This window comes from Cydia splendana, chromosome 12, assembly GCF_910591565.1.
Source record: "Cydia splendana chromosome 12, ilCydSple1.2, whole genome shotgun sequence".
Lineage (NCBI taxonomy): Eukaryota > Metazoa > Arthropoda > Insecta > Lepidoptera > Tortricidae > Cydia > Cydia splendana.
The window spans coordinates 3,125,163-3,137,330 of NC_085971.1; the positions used below are offsets into that span (position 1 = coordinate 3,125,163).

The 12,168-nt window shown below is 36.9% G+C and overlaps 1 protein-coding gene and 1 long non-coding RNA gene across 6 annotated transcripts in view; both read left to right on the forward strand.

The window, feature by feature from the left end:
* Window positions 1–12,168, forward strand: part of LOC134795287 (tyrosine-protein phosphatase Lar) — a 646,064-nt gene that overhangs the window by 564,406 nt on the left and 69,490 nt on the right. The gene's annotated exons all lie outside the window — the stretch shown is intronic.
* On the forward strand, window positions 2,330–3,117 carry LOC134795761 (uncharacterized). The gene is made up of 2 exons (XR_010144850.1): window positions 2,330–2,695; window positions 2,979–3,117. It is a non-coding gene; the product is annotated as an uncharacterized LOC134795761 (long non-coding RNA).

The window sequence follows — 12,168 nt, forward strand, 5'->3', positions numbered from 1 at the left end:
TTACTTACGCGTACGTCACGTCACGCTATTGAATGCAATTTACCTATACACCAGTACGGGTACGATGGTCGTTCTTGTCTACGTGACAGCGTGATAAAACGATGTCCGTCACTTTCTATCCCACGGTGTTAAACAGTGAGAGTTATTTTATCACGTGGATAAAGATGGATAAAGCTATCCATAATACACCGGCTGGCGTAGGTATTGTTTTGTGAAGTGGTTCTATTTTTGTTATAAGTTATTTCGTTGCCAAAAGTGTACGAGAGCCCACGCCAAAAAGCGCACAACATAAACCTTTATTTTTCATTAATATCACTGGCATAAGCACATAAGCCGGTTTGTGTGGATGTAATCCGCCTCACCTCTTATCTGCAAATCAAATATAAACAATGTTGTTTACATGATATAAAGCTTTCGAAGAATAAAGCTTTTTTGGTGCAGGCTGGGAAAGGACGCATTTCGTAAAAGCATTTGCTTAATACTTTCAGTGCCACCCTTTTTCCAATTCCATAATGTGTGTTTTCGATACCCCTTAATAAGCTTTTTGGATAATACATACATACAAACAACGCACGTACTGATTCCATTTTGTTTTGATATGTCAAATTAAAGTCGGAAGATTTCGCAATAAACTAATTTCTTTAACTTTGTTGTTGCGCGAATAATGTTAATTTACGAATGGAGTTCAAAAAATATTCTTTATAAGACTGACTGCCGTATTCGAACTTCAAGATATTGACAAGAGACGACAATTACTAGATCCATTCTAGAGACGTTATAGTTTAGATATCAACTAGTTCTCTTTTGCAGCGCAATGCGGGCAACCAATGTCACTTTTACGTTAGATAGAGTAAGATATCTATTAGATGTGAATTGGATCCCTAAGTCATATCCTGTGGAAATCGTTCAAGATTATCTCCAGAATCGCGCAAATGTCAAATTTGACAGGTTAGATCTTAAACATATCGTTATCGTATCTTGGTGATGTCCAAAAGATATCTAATAGATGTCTATTTCAAAATCAGAATCGGGCCCACAGTATTACGTTTATCACGGCGTTTGCTATGAAGTCAATACATCATCATCATCTTCCTCGCGTTGTCCTGGCTTTTTGCCTTAGCTCAAGGGAGCCTGGGGTCCGCTTGGCAACTAAAGATGAATAATAGTACTTAAAAGAAAAATTCTACGTTATTGCTACATACGTGTCTCTAAGTACACAAAAAAACCTACATGACCTTCATTACATATGAAAAAACATGGCAAACATAACAAAAGGAATGACAAAATATCCAACTAAGAAACCTACGCGGGCTTAATCCATGAAAATACGAGCACGGTTATTTTCTACAAAAAACGAGTATCTCCGTAAGGCCGATTCCATTTTACCAATTCGATAAGAATACCTAAAGGCGGGATTCCACCAGTGTGCGGCACTGTGCGGCCAATCCAGCCTTAAGAAACCATTTATTACTTAGTACACAAATAATAAGCGAATGCGAGTTACAAAATATATTTAAAAAAATATTCCTCGCGTTATCCTGGCATTTTGCCACGGCTCCTGGGAACCTGAGGTCCGCTTGACAAATAATCCCAAGAATTGACGTAGGCACTAGTTTTTACGAAAGCGACTGCCATCTGACCTTTCAACCCAGAGGGCAAACTAGGCTTATAGGGATTAGTTCGGTATCCTCACGATGTTTTACTTCACCGGAAAGCAACTGGTAAATATTAAATGATATTTCGTATAGGTAAGTTTCGAAAATCTCATTGTTACGAGCCGGGGTTTGAACCCGCAACCACCGGATTGAAAGTGGCACGCTTTTACAGCTAGGCCACCAGCGCTTCAAAATATACGTTAACAATTGGCATGCCTGACAAAAGGAACGGGCTCCGCGTAAGCTGCGTCAGCCATTCCATTACGAAATGACCGCTGATTTTCAGTCCGTTCCCCTTCACTAAACCACATTGATAGGTAAAAATATTTAATTGAAAAAAAAACTAAGGATAGATTTTCTTTTTCATTCGATTGATAAGGACCTTGAGCGTGTCATCAGGTATCTCAGGGGCACCAATAAGTACGAGCGAGCTGCCTAATGAGACTGCTGATTAAATTTCGCGTGCACCAATCAGCGTGACCCGCTATCACAATGTTGGTGCTAGCGAAATGCGATCAGGCGCCTCTTTCACCAACTTGACAATTGACACCTTGACATTTGACACTGATATTTTCCTGTACCATCAGCCGTAAAAGTGCATGGCGTCTTTAAATCAATGAATTCATTCATAATTTCTCCATGCAATTTCGCAGCACTGTACGTCAATGTCAGGCGACAATTGACAACATTTCATATTTTTAAGTGCTACTTTTTATTGTCTACATCGAAAAAACGCACTAATTTAAGGTACCCGTATTTTTTTTATTTTGCGTAAGTCCTATATTTTGGTCATAAAATCTATTTATATTGTTACTTGAAACAAAAGGGCGTATGTAACAAACGTCATTTATGAGAATCGTGACGTCACGGATCTGTTTAATACACTGGAAAAAACGTTGAATTAATTTACGTTTGAGCATAGACAACAGTGCGAGTCACATAACTTCAAACGTTAAAAATAAAATCACAAATTAACAAGTGTCACAAACTTCAAAACTCAAGTCAAACGATTGGTTTTCATCCCGTTTTCAATAATATTTGTTTCTAGAAATGCCTCGTATTAAACATTGTTTTTTCAAAACATGCCAAAACAACACTGGTTTGTCGGCGAAAAAGAAGTTTTTTACTGTTCCGACGGACAATAAAGCTCAGTGGTGTGCAGCAGCCGGCTGGGATCATGTACCTACAAGGGCATTATTTATTTGCGAAGATCATCTGAATGGCGTGATAATTCAGTGTCGTAAATAATAAAATCACACAAGAAAAATATCCGAACAATGTGAACTGTTAGTAAACCATTGTCAAGTGTCACTGGTAGTGAAGTGACAATGACAATGTCAACCCAATCGGAAGTCATTTCTTTGCTTGTAGTGGCAGAACTGAAGCAGCTGGGTGACGTCAATTTCCGTTTTAACTATTTTTAGAGATTTTGAATACAAAAAATCGTAAAAAATATATAAAATATATTTTTTTGTAATCTACAGGAGCCCCTCTCGAAATGGTTTTCGATTTAGGGATATTGAAATTTTTGAAATGTTGTCAATTGTCAGCGTTCTGAACCAGGGGCCACGAATCAGGCTTGCGCGTGAGATGCGTCGTGCACTAATGAATGACACGACTCAAGGTCGTATCTAAACAAGATGAAAACCTTATAAAATTATTAATACCGAATCAGCTTCTCAAGTATCTCCATATAATCTCGCTGGCATATACGCCGCGTATACTTATATGTTAATATATGAAGTTAATTAGACTTTTCGCATGCGTGAAATAAGCTTGGATTTGAGCTGAGATACTCGGGTTTCATACTCAGGTATATATAACACAGAATATGCCTACAGCGAATGTGTGTGCTAAACTGCTAAACCTACATTGGAGCCAATTTTAATTTAGTTGTAGATTTTTTCGTTAGATTTGGCTGGTTAGACGAGCTCCTTATTCTAGGCGGAATAAATAACAAATCACAACAGCCCGAAAAAATGTCTGTATCTAATTTTCCGTTGAGTTACATACGATACACATTTTCGTATCTAAGAAGATTTTTAGGACATCATCTACTTACCAAATTTTATCAAAATCTGAGGAAAAAGAAATAAAAAACATTTATGAATTCATATTTTTTTGGAATACCAGTAGCCGAGCGACGTGAGGCTTTCTAACCCAAGCCGTGGGTTCAAGCCCCGACCAGTAACAATGAGTGTCGCTTTAGTTTGTGTTGTGCTTTAACTATTTTTCGGGTAGTTTACTAAGAGGTCACTAGTTTTTTTTTTGTAATTGTATCGCGCACAGTTCGTTTATAGATTGTCTCTTTATACTGGTTTTGTATTGATCATCTTTAAACATTTTGTATCATTTGCATTTTTTTTTACTTAAAGGAATAGTTTGTAGCAAACTTAACAAAATACCTTCTACGAATATATTGTCGGGTATTCCAATAATGCAAAACTTTCTTCAAACTATTTATTGGCACTCAGTATATCTTATTCAATACAACGTTTTTCCATTTACTATTCCTAGTTCTGAAGTATTCAGCACAGCATTTTATTATGTTTTTTTATGTTTGGTCTTAATAAAAAATCATAATTCAGCTATGAATTATGACAGTGGCTCTATACTCGTACCAACTTAAATCTTGTAAAAATAATGTATCATACAATTTGGTTTAATATACGTCTATGATTTCGCGCAACATAATTTATCATGTTAAAAATACAAAGAAATTTTCTGTATAATAAAATGTGCAAACTTTACAATACCTTTATTCAACACAAAGCAAGCTCTCCTGCTAGTTGGGATTCAAAAAATAACCCCGCCATCCCGCGGTTATGTCGAGATTTGAACCCGCGCCCATTGTGTGGAACGACACTGAATTACTTCTTGCTGCGTTTAGTCGTTGAGCGGTTTAGGTGCCAGTGGTTTAGCGAAGTAATTTTCTACTAGATATGTACGTAGTAAGTAATTTTTCGGCTCCTTATCATCAGACATCGTAAATTTTATAGCATTTTTGATGCAGCGGAGTGGTGTTAACAGAATTGGTATAAGTAGATAATTCCAACTGAAATGGTAAATTAATTAAAACATCTATGACTCAGGAACAAATATCTGTGCTCATCACACAAATAAATGGCCTTACCGAGATTCGAACCCAGGACCATCAGCTCCACAGGTAGGGTCCCTACCCACTAGGTCGTAATTGATAACAAAAAATCTAAATACACCTACGGTTCGATTGGGGAAATGAATTAGAGACTCACTAGATATGAAATAGTAAAGATATGTGACGCTCCACTGCAAAAGGTACCTTATGACGGCTGGCGCCGCGATTCGGGAAATGAATTAGAGATTCACTAGATATGAAATAGTGAAGATATATGACGTTCCACGAAAAAAGGTACCTTATGGCGGCCGGCGCTTACGTCGCATAGCGCCGCAATAATATTGGAGCGGCGTTAATAATAGCGTAAGCGCCAACCGCCATAAGATACATTTACCCATGGGACGTCACATATCTGTACTAGGTATATCGTATCTAGTTAATCTCTAATTCTTTTTCCGAATTGCCCGCTAACAGTTACTGGAAGCTCTAACGTGCCAGTACCCGCTCCGTTCCAACGCTCCCCCAGGTAAGTAGAAGAAAGAACAGCAAATGGCGGGCCATCTGTAGCGTAAAGTTACGAGTACACCTACACGTGTCACGATTTTTACCCGGTCTAATGGGGCCGGCGAAATATGAGCTTTTGTAGAGATAACAACTTTCAGGCCACGTTATGGTAGTTATGACGTCATTCAGTGTTAAGCCAGATTTAGTCTGGCTTTTTTGTGCTCTGTTTGGATAATGGTGCGTTTGTGGATACAGGGATTTTTGTGTTGGAGACAGAAATGCGTGCCTTTAATGTTATCGTTGCTGGACATTTTAGCATATCTTTTTAATTTGACCCAAGTACGCGTATGCGCATCATTAGCAATTATTTAACTATCATTGACATCTAAGGACTAGCCTTAGGGGCACTAAAATGGTACTAGTTCAGCGGTGTCACTCACGAATTCGAGCCAATCGTGCAGTCTAACGCAACTAGTTGCGATCAATCGCGCGTGACAGAAGGGGTGAGATAATTAATATGATTTAGGTATATATTTAACTATATAGGCACTAGGTATTTTATAAATGAAACGTCAGAGCTTTTGGGCGGTCAAATACGAACTGGTTTATTCATCGAGCTGTAAGCAGAGTGAACCTGTTTGTTTACATTATGGGGTCGTGACGTCACACAACCACAGGGCGGCTATCACGCGCGTGATGCGATCTCATCAAGCAATCGCGTTGTAGCTGTGTCACACCGCTGTACTGATGGCCCCACTCATACCTCATTCTTATTGCCCGTAAGGCCAGTCCTTCATCATCATCATCATTCCTTAGATATGTAGATATCTAACTTAAGGACTGGCCTGTCAATGTTAACTATATTTATAATATAACTTAAGTGACCAAGTCTGTTCTAGGATCAAGTCTACCCGTCTCCCCTATAATATGGAGATAAAACTCGTTATCTTTCGATGGCACAGCACAGGATAAAAACTAAATAACTTCCAACGAGCTGCATTCTCGGTTACTGCTTTGCTTACAACGGCAGTGCTTATACTTAACGCTGGCTTATACCAGAGTACGAGTACTTTATACAGTAGTTTACCTTCAAACAAAAAAAAGGCATATTTAATGTAGCTCTATATTTTATTCATTTGTTAAAAGATATGTACCTATCATCTGGTGTACTCCTTTTATCTTTTTTCTGTCTACCTACGTACTGACTTCGGCTCCGCGCACGCCTCCTACATGTGTGGAAAGCCTTTATTTCGTGATGGGTAAAGACATAGGATAGAGAGAAGTAGGATACTATTAATATTATCATCTAGGCGATCTACTCAGCTGATTTTACCGGTAATCATGGGGGCCGAATGGTACTGACGTCCGACTTTCAATCTGGAGGTCGCGCGTTCAAATCCTGGCTCGTACCAATTTGATATTTACCACTAGCTTTTCGGTGAAGGAAAACATCGTGAGGAAACCTGCATACATCCGCGAATAAAATGTATGTGAAGTCCCCGAGCCGCATTGGGCTAACTATAGCCCAAATCCTCTCGCGCATGAGAGGAGGCCTGGGCCCAGCAGTGGGAGGTGGGACGAATATAGGCTGAATAATTATCATCGTGTCAGAGATTTGAACGTAGAACGTTACTTCCCAAATTTTCTAAGATAGATTACTGTCTTTAATCCTTACTCTGTTAAACCTCCAGCTCGAAGCTTGATACGAACAGGTTTCCTTGTACATTTTGTCTGAGGTAGCAAATATTAATATCAAGTTTAGCATACTCACGTTTCACGAGCGTTAAGTTCTGGTAGGGGTGTCGCGGTGCTCATTTTAAATTTGTTAAGGTAAGGTCACTTCTGGAATTGCGGGACACTTCTGGATGAGATTGGCTCGGGACCGGGATAAGTGGTGTACTCGAAGAGAGGCCTATGCTGCCCTGCTAAGCCGAGTGGCGCTATCTCAAACGAAAATGCATTGCTAATTTATACTTTAGTTTCTATAACTCAGAATTCCATTTTCAAAATCATTTGTTTTTGAGATAGCGCTGTTCGGCTTAGGAGGGCAGTATGCTCAGCAGTGGGCGATAAAAGGCTGATATGATGATGATGATAAGATGATACATACATACATACATACATATAATCACGCCTATTTCCCGGAGGGGTAGGCAGAGACCAAGGATTTCCACTTGCTACGATCCTAACATACCTCTTTCGCTTCCTTCACTTTCATAACATTCCTCATACACGCTCGCCTGTTTAGGGTGCTCTTGACCTGGCCTTTGATATATGATAAGATGATGACAGGTAAAACAATTTGGAAGTGTTGATCTTATCTTATGGGTGGAAATACTTTTTTTTGTTATTATGTCCCGTCAGCTAGGCGACAATAGAAGCATAGATTGTTGGAAAAAATGTTGACCCATGAACCAGATGACCCATTATGGAAAAGACTTATAACTGCCATGTATGTTTGGTTATTTTAAGTACTATATAACCAGGGTTTTAAAAGTGGCCCAGGTGACTGTAACCATGGCAACGAGTGACAAGAAAAGTTTACTGTTGATTGGTTGATTTACTCACATTTGTTTCGGGGCCCTTTCGGGGTTCTAAGTACTTTGGGCCGTAACCGAATCTTCGACCGAAACATGTTTTTTTATGCCGAAACGGAAACCGTAACTTAGATCGAACTCTACAGAAAATACAGTTTCGGCACAGCCGAAAAAATCTGCAGTTTTTAGCCAAATCCTTTAGCCGAAACCAGCTGAATAAAAAACCGCAAACGAAACTGCGGTCGGCCACGACATAAGAAATAAACACATTACAGCTAAATTAGGTCACCATAAAAAAACCCCTGCATAGGTATATTTACCTGCAGCAAATTCAACTGCTAACCCTACACGACTCATACTACTCGCCATTAAGGCAACGAGAAGGTTTATTTTAAAACCTCAGAGATATTAATGTCTATTTATGAACTAGGAGGCTCAAAAGCCTTCCAAGGCATAACTTTATATATCTGTAATAAACGTGGGCCCATTCCTCGTGATATTGTTCCTGTGAGTCTTGCCGGGTTAATCCTGATATGCAGATGTGTGTTGTAATACTTGTAATTCACTTAGGATGTAATGGTGTTTCCTTGTGGCTTTTAAACGAGTATTTACAACTTTCAGACTTTACTTGTACGTAGGAATACTTGCTAAGCTAAGAGATGATCCAAAATTATTTGTACACTGAGTTTTCTTAACAGTAAACATGTGGACCTTTATGTTTATATTTATAAAACATCACTTTTGTGGACAATACAATAAAATGTTACGTCTCGGGTACATATATATAACGTTTTTTTAATAGAAACTATAGGACTTAAAAAATGTATTCCGCCTGTAAGGACGCCGCGTAATAATTATACTGAGTAAAAAAATCGTTTAAAACAATTGAAATTGCATTAACGTGTAATGCTTTAAACTTTAAACAGTTCCATAGGAGCCTATCGAACCAAGCAGTAAAGTTTACTGTTCGTATATACGTACATTAGTTGATATTGTATATAGCAGTTAATGAAATAAGTTTAATGTGTGCTCGATAATCATATTTTTTTCAGTGTAGCTTTGCGATGTATACAGGAAATACTATAGACACATATAGACTATAGACAGAAGCTAGTACAACATTTATGCTATAATTTAACATCATAAAACTGACGGAACCTGTTTCATAATGATAATTGTTTACTTAGGTACCGGAATGTCAATATAATATTTGTGCTGACGTATGTAGGTATATAAATATTTTTTGACATTTGTAATTTTGAATTTTTTGTTAGTTTTATTGACATTTGTATATACCACTATTTTTGACATTGTATATATTATGTTCTCTGACATTTGTATATATTCCTTTTTAATTTGTGTGGATTATGTATTTTTAATTTTATTGTGTACCTATTGTATATTTTGACATGTGTTTTTTGACATTAAAGATATTGAATTGAATTGAATATATGAATACATATGTAACACAAATATTACATTATATTATCATGAGACAATTATAGATAAATAGCAGCCTGGAAACTCGGAAAACATGACTTCTATTTAGGTACCATTACCATTCTATCCTCCTTAATAACATGCCTTTATAAATAGATTATCTATTTCAAATTTGTGTAACGGAAGTTATATGCTTTAAATATAAAGATTCCTACATATTTCTACTAATTAGAAATATATTACAAACATTTTGTAACAACGTTATTTTGTGGAATTTCTTGGTAATAACCAATTACCACAGGGTTCCACAAATTAATGATTAATTCAATTAACCCTTTACCAGGCTAAGGAATATATATTTCCCACATACGGGACTTCAAACATGTGTTTTATTTTCGATGAGTAAGACTGACATTGGATTGTCATTTTTGAAATGTCAGCCTGGTAAAGGGTTAATCCAAGCAACACCGAATAAATGTTTCACGTTGAACATTGTTTAAAAAAATATCTAGAGAGCAATATTAGACACTTAAGCATTTCTTAAGTCCCAGATAATAACAGAGCTCTTACAAGCAGACATTTCAAAGCATCTTTTAATGAAACACGAGGCAAAATGAAAGAAGAAAACGTAGCGAAACCTATAACGAACGTACAATATATTACAATTTGCGGGCACTCTCCAGGCTCTGTAATTAATATCAAGTTTGTGGCAAATTTATGACGGCACGACGCCTATCCGTGCAATTTACGACCCTATTTTTACGAAGCTAAAGCCTTGTTTTATTTATCTGAGTTATCGCTTTTGTACAAGTTCAAAATTCAGAGGTGAGATGAATCCGAAATGTACTCTTTTGGTTTTTGTTCGGGCTCTGTAGGGCTCTCGTAAAAGTGACCGGAGATAAGTTATCTTTTACTTAATTAGCTTTTAGATGGAGTGTTTTAGTGGAATATTAATGCTTACTTACTTCTCAGTTGTTGTGCAAACTTGGACTTTAAATTAATTATTATTAAGACGTACGTTTACTTCGCCGTAAGTGTTTTTTGTTAATTAATTATGTACAACTGTACAGTCGCCATCAGATATACCTGAGCGGCCAAAGTGCAAAAAAATCTGAACACACTCTAACGCATTGGCAATCGAGGCGTGTTGAGATATTTTTAAGCACCTTGGCTATATTGGCTATAATTGTGTTGTATTTATTTCATACACCTATAAGTTTACAACTAATACCAATACATTTTTAATCATGTAACTTAAAGTTATTAAATATGTACACGTAAAATTTTGAAAAATTAACTATTTTTTTTTTATGATAGTCTATTCCAGAATTTAAGTTGCAGTATCTTCTCGCCATATAACGCACCATTCTATTTAATATACCGTATAAAACACAAATCAAAAATTCGTCACGTCAAACACCCGACCTTGATCCGCAACAGAATAATGCAATTAACTCCCCCTCCCCCCCAATTCCGAAGTACAATCAAAGAAACCCCGTAACGAAACTGTCCAAACTTTGCTGCCCGAAATAATGTCAGTCTTACGAACATAATCAAATTTCACCTCCTTTCGGGGATGAGATTTCATTTTGTAAATTAACATTTGAGGCCTATTCTGTATTATTAAGGTTTTCTCACTTCTCGTCTGGTTTTGATACAACCGTGACCGTAAGCACCAATCAGCGGCAGCGGTAGCGGCTCGGGCTTATACTTTCGTTTTTTTTAGCATTAGAAAATGACTGCTCGATCTGACGTCTTTTTATTGAAAAACACTTTAAAAAAATAATACACAGGAAATATTATGTAACAATTAATAGCATACATATATGTGTCGCTTAACTTCAAACTCGGGTAAATCCATTCGACCCTCTCAGCAAATATCTACTCTATTACCTTCTCTTAATACCATAATCGCATAATCTGACAGATGGATTTACCCGAGTTTGAAGTTAAGCGACTCATATGTTACATATAATGTTCGTTTACATTATTTTGGTAAGTACTAGTTTTTAAAGAGTATTTCAATAAAAAGACAATTCAAGATCGTGTAACCTTTATCTAATGGCAAACAAACGAGGAATAGTGCTGACGAAATGCAATCATGAGTCATCACATAAGGCAAATACGCTTTTTTAAAACACTTTTAGTGCAGTGAGATGCTTGATACGACTAAAGGTCGTGTCAAAATGAAATAAAAACTATATAATGCTATAACAGAACCAGCTTCTTTCTCAATACACATTTTACGGACATTTTAAGATTTACGGACGGAATTTCCGTTTCAATTCAGGATTGAATTAGTCTTCAAAGGGATATTAACTCGCGGAACTTACCTGAGATTTTTGTCGAGGCTTTTGTTTTCAATTTGGGATTAGGCGGTTCAAGTTGCGGCTTGAAATTCTTTTTAAAGAGAAAGAGTTGTGAAATCGGTGCTGAGGAATGTCTGAACATTTTATTCCCGGTTAATGGCGGGAATGAAAGTAAGTTTTGAGATTTTAACCAAACAAAAACGACAAACCCCTTTGATTGTATTACTTTCTCTAAGTGGTTAACTATTATTGAAATCTTGTCATGCGAAAATTCGTTTTCAACCAAAACGGAACGTAGTTAAAAGGCAATCTTTAAACACATTTCTACCAAAGTTTTAATTTTGCAAACCGTTCTGTATTTACTAAGATACGAGTAGGTACGAAATTATATTTCGAGAATGAAACTGAAAGATATACACTCGGGAAACATAAGAAACAAAAAAAATCTTCTTTCCTTGATTTTCAAATTTTATTGTACTCCGAAAAAATGGTTTAAGAGAATCCGCTTATCGCTGTCGCTTGTGCGCTAAGTAAGTATCTATTTTGTTTCATAAATTAGAGTAACTATTTATAGCTACAGAATTTAAAAAGCGTATATTTAGGATTTGGCCCAGATATCGCTGGTG